The sequence below is a fragment of the Cibotium barometz genome, chromosome 53, assembly GCF_041138505.1.
Source record: "Cibotium barometz isolate CiBa-2024 chromosome 53, ASM4113850v1, whole genome shotgun sequence".
In the NCBI taxonomy this organism is placed as follows: Eukaryota; Viridiplantae; Streptophyta; class Polypodiopsida; order Cyatheales; family Cibotiaceae; genus Cibotium; species Cibotium barometz.
Window position 1 is genome coordinate 832,285 of NC_141098.1, and position 6,185 is coordinate 838,469.

A 6,185-nucleotide genomic window follows, 5' to 3' on the forward strand; every position below is an offset into this window, starting at 1 on the left:
TATTAGGGTTAGTGGAAAGGAAAATCTGGGAGGAGTAGCAGGAGGGCTACTACCACTGCCAATGAAGAAGGGTTAGTACTAGTAAGAAGGGTCAATAAAGGAAAGATTGCTACTGTGTTTAGCACAGAGCCAATGATGTAGTAAGAGTCGATGACCATTCAACATAAGAAAAAGAGGTCATCAGACTAATGAAGAAAGATTTTGCTAAACAAGAACAAATTTGGGTGGTACCACCAGATAAGGAAATAGAAGAATGGGATATGGGGTGAGAGTCTACCCCAAGACCAGTAAAAATGAACAAGAATCTAAAGCCAGAATTCAAGAAGGAACTGAAGAAGCTCTTCAAAGAATATGAGGATGTGTTTGCTTGGAATCACTCTGATTTGAAGGGAGTTGACCCAAAGGTGTGTCAACACAAGATTCCTCTAAAACCAGATACTAGGCTAGTAAGACTACAGAGGTACATGATGAATCCAAATTATGCCAAGAAGGTCAAAGAAGAAATTGATAACCTCTTGAAGGCTGGGTTCATTGTTGCTGAAGTGGAGAGTATGACTGGTTGTTTCCAATTGTAGAAGAGCCAAAGAAACATGGTAAGCTCAGAGTATGTGTGGACTATTACTGATTGAATGTTCAGATTATCAAAGATCAATTTCCACTACCTTTTATTGATTTAATGCTAGATGAAGTAGCTAAGGGCACGAGATGTACAGCTTCACGGATGGATATAGTGGATACAATCAATTGAAAATTGCACCAAAGGATAGAGAGAAGATAACTTTTTTACTGAATAAGGAGCTTTCATGTATTTAGTGATGCCTTTCGGTCTTTGTAATGCCCCAGCTACCTTTCAAAATTGCATGATGGAGATGTTTGTTGACTTTCTTCATCAGCTTTTAGCTATTTTTGTAGATGATTTTACAGTCTACTCCAAAGAAGCTATGCATTTGGTCTATCTTTGCATGGTATTTCAGAGCTATAGAGAGAAGTGGATACGCTTAAATCCATTCAAGAGTGTCTTTTGTGTGTGAAAAGGACAATTACTAGGTTGTATTGTTTCAAATGATGGAATTACGATGGCCAGTGATAATACTAAAGCCATTATCAAGGCCAGTGTTCCAAACACTACCACTGAAGTGAGTTCTTGTTGGGTTTTTGGGATACACAAACTTTTATCAAAGGTTTGTGTATAAGTTTGCAAAAATAGCAATACCTCTACATGAACTAACCCAGAAAGATGTTAAATATGAGTGATCAACTTAGTGTGAAGAAGATTTTAACAAACTAAAGGCTTTGATTGCCAGTGAACCCATCCTTAGACCACCTAATTGGGAAAGTATTTTCCATGTGCATGTGGATGCTTCTAGATTAGTCTATTCTGGCTCAACTTGAAGGCAGAGTGAACTATCTTGTTTATTACGTTAGCCATTGGTTTAGCAAAGCTGAGAAGGGCTATTCTACAACTGAATGAAAGGCTTTGGATATGGTCTTCAATGCTACAAAAATCAGACATTAGTTGAAGATTATTCCATTTTTATGTGGACCATCAAGCATTATTGTATTTAATTAACAAGGTGGCCATTCAAGGGCAACTGCTATGATGGATGCTTTTACTCGAGAAATTTGATTTTAAAATTTTTCATAAACTTGGGAAGAATCACTATGGTGCTAACTTTTTATCAAGATGCAGTGGCAGTGAAGAAGTGGATTCTTTAAGAACTGACTTAGTGGATGAAGAGTTGTTTTCAGTCTCACCAGTATGCCAGCAATCCTGCATGGTATGATATTGAGTAGTATGCCAGCAATTCTGCATGGTATGATATTGAGTAGTATTCCAGCAATCCTGCATGGTATGATATTATTTTCTATCTTCATCATGGGTAGGCACCAGCAAGATTGAATACAAATGAGAGAAAAGCTTTAGTACAAAAAGCAACGAAGTTCACCTTAATAGAGGAAGAGCTATATAGGTTAGGTGTTCATGGAGTACAGAGGAGGTGTGTATTTACTCTCAGCCAGAGTTGCAGTTATTAGAGAAATGCATGCTGGTGATGTTGGAGGGCACTTCACCAGTGACATCACATATAAAAAGATACTGCAAGCAGAACTTTGGTGGGAGCATATGATCACTGATTTGGTTAAGTTTTGCAGAAGCTGTGATATTTGCCAAAGAGTAGGCATACCTGTATCAGCAGACATGAACCCATTGACTATTGTCCAACCATTGGAAGTTTTTATGAAATGGGGTTTGGATTTTGTGGGACCATTCAAAAAGGTGAGCTAGAGAAGGAACAAATATATTCTGGGGGCCAATGACTATGTCAGTAAATGGGTAGAGGAAAAGGCTTTACCAGATAATATAGCCATATCTATAGCATGGTTTATTTATGGACTTATCATTACCAGATTTGGTTGTCTTATGGAGATAGTCACTGACTAGGGCACACATTTTATCAATGATGCTAGTAAAATGCTAACATCAGAGTTTATGATCAAGCATTAAAAATCTACTCCCTAGTATCCTAGATGCAATGGTCAAGTAGAGAGTAGTAATAAAACTATAAAAGGAATACTAATTAATATTGTGCAAGAGCAGTCACATAAATGGGATTTAAAGCTTCAAACGGCACTTTGGGCATATCGTACTGCCTATAAGGTGACATTGTTCAAACTGGTCTATGGTAGTGAATGTTGAGATATCGAGCTCGTCTAGTGAGGCGGTGGACACTGATGACCCGCCTGGGGGATAGGCCCCAAACTTACACCACTGGCATGGTTGGTGAGATCATGGGAGATATGCGGCCAGTGGGATGACAGGCTGTGTGACAGCCATTCTAGAGACTGGCATAGTTATAGCGCCAGCTCATTTAGTTGGGTTCACACTATAGAGAACCCGTGTATGTATTGGTTGAGTACCTTTCATATTATGTGTACTCTTATCTTGTATATGGTGTGTTGAGTGTTGAGTGAAGAAGAAGAAGATTTTCAGCCTCTCACCTTGTGTTCTCTATTAGGGTTTTGTGAGTGTGTGTGTGCTTGCAAGAGCTCAAGCTCTCTTCCCCCTTGCATCTTTTCATGGTATCAGAGCTTGGTTTGTGCTAAGGGCTGAGCTGCAAGCAAGAGAACCACAGGAAGCGGTACGAGGGTAAGAGCTTCAACTACTCTTCCCTATTTGTGTTGGTGACTACACCCTTGTCGGGAGCTCTACGGGAGGCACTGGCAACGATCTCTGATTGAGGAGCTTTCTTCGCGGGAGCAAAGCTATAGGGAAACTATTTAGTCCTATCGGACAAATTTTTTGGGCTGAAAACGCGTTTCGGGCGCGTCTGGACCTCTGTTTTTCAGAAAGCAGGCGATTTCGAGCATTGCGGGTAAGTCATCCATTCTCTGCAGAACTCTGTTTTAAGAACTACAGGAAGACAGATTGACTGTGCAGACATTGTGGGTGCTGCAAGAGGTCAATAGTTGCCATTGGGTGTATGTATGCACATTGAAGTCACTGGTTGTGACATTTGAGAGTACTATAGTACCGCTGTGTAAAAAATACAGTAGTTTGTGCAGAAAAACCAGAGTGCAGTTTCTGGTAAAATTGTGTGTTTGGCAAGATGTCAAATGATGGGATAACTCAGATTGTGGCTGAGAAGCTTGATAAGAATAACTTCCATGCTGATGGGAAAAGGCTATTGGGACTACATAGAAGGTGAGCATGAAGAGGCACCGGAGATACCAGACATAAATCCGACTGCTGCTGTGAAAGAGTTTAAAGACTAGAACCAAGGAGCCAGGAAAGTTATGTATTGGCTTTTCATTAGTATTGTAAGATCCCTGTTCCCACCGAGCAACGGATTCACGATACTGGCAGCGGAAGTAGCACTTCTCGCGCGGGACAAGGGTCCCACATTCGGGGCCTCGCCCACGGATATCCGGACAAAAGACTAATCTGTCGGTTTGTCCAAAACTGAAACCGGAAAAACTTCCTTTACCTGGAAAGCATAGGCGATTCCACCAGGATAACTCTTTACTCTAACGTAGTCAAGATCATTACGAATCAACTGATCTGACTGCACCTTTAACGGTACTTGGTCAAATCAAGGAAGAAACTTGCACTTGGATCATTGGGATCAACGCTTTTTTCCCCATCAAGAGGCACAGCCGTTGATTCCTATCCATAGAACAATTTCTATCCGGGATTTACTTCATCTATCGTAATAATAGAAATTAAATCTCGATTTATGGATCCATCAGTCCAGCCTAACCCCATCCGATCCCATGGGTTAGCCAACCGCCCAACCACTGTAGTGATGGGATCCAATTTGGAATTTGGTTAGGTTTTGTCCCGGGTACCAAGGAAAAGAGTTCCAAGGCCCCCTAGCCGGAATTTCATGCAAACATAAAACTAGCCACACCACTTACACACCCAATATGAAAATTGCCTTTTTCTTAGCATCAGCTAACTTTAAAACAATCCTTTAATGAAACCATAGTACCACTGATCACAATCTCCCAATTTATCCAGTTGATTCATAATTTCCCATCATTCCTTCATCAGAGTATCTATGGCATCATTGGCAACTAGAACGCTCACCACCTGTCCACACAGAGGCCGTTTCCATAGTTCCTAGCCCATAATACTCGGCAATATAATCACTTATCAAGATGGACTCTCGTTGAAGATCAGCAAGATCAACCAACAGATCCATATAAAAGAGCCATGGACTCATCCGTTGAGGACCAGCAAGGTCAGTCAACCAGATCCATGCCCGGTTTCACAAAACAACTCTTACTCCTTGTTCCAATATCTTCCTCGACGCACGCGTGGGTATCCTAGGCGACCCAGAGCCCGAGCACCATATGGTCAGCACCCTCTAGGATCCTTCGCAGGTGACCTAGCGCTTCACTCATAGGCCGCTTCCTTGGTCCCTCATCCACCGTACCGGAAGCTCACCATTTTAATCGAACCGAGGCTGGTCAAGACCTCGGTCGACCTTGCTACGCGAGACGTCCTCCATTGACTCTCCGTCAGCAGTTGCAACTTTATCAGTTAGGTCTCCACGACCTTAATCACAAGACGGTCAAAATGCTTCCCCAGCATTCTTGACATAAAACAGCCATTTACAAACAGCATTTACAAACAGTTTACAATTACAGTTTCTATATTAACTCTCATTTTTCCACATTATCCCTCATTAATCCACATTACTTATTCCACATTCCATGTATATGTGTACTCATCCAATCACCTCCTTTTCCATCTCTTCACTTCAGATTCCTTCACATCACATATCATATATTCACATCCATATCCACATCCATACATCCACATCTACATGCTTATCTCCATTTTCACATCCTCATTTATACATCCACATCCCATATCCACATTCATACATACACATCCATATCCACATCCACATCCACATCCACATTCACATCCATGCATCCACATCTACATGCTTACCTCCATTTTCACATCCTCATTTATACATCCACATCCCATATCCACATTCATACATACACATCCATACATCCACATCTACATTCACATACATACATACATCCACATCCACATTCACATTCACATACATCCACATCCACATTCACATTCACATCTATACATCCACATCTACATCCACATTCATATACATCCACATCCACATTCCCATTCACATCTATACATCCACATCTACATCCACATTCACATCTATGCATATATATCTTCATGCATATATCCATTTTCACGTTCATACATCCACACTCCCATCTCCACATCCACACATCCACATACATACATCCATTTCCACATCCCCATTTATATAACCCCATATACCTTCACATCTAATCTTTTACATCACATCCATTCTCGCCCTATCACAACCCATATACATCTTATCCTATCACATACACTTCTTACCTCATCCCCCCATACACATCTTAATTCATCTTATCACCTCCTAACTTATTTCATAAGCATCTTATCACCTCTTATCACACCTCTTATCACATCTCTTATCACCTCCTAACTTATTTCATAAGCATCTTATCACATCTCTTATCACATCCTATCACACCTCTTATCTATTTATAGAATACAAGAGAATTCTTACATTTGATATAAGATTTCTTTACACATTTATTTATGAATAAATTCTATTTAAGGAGATTAATACTTTCAAAGTAAAAATCAA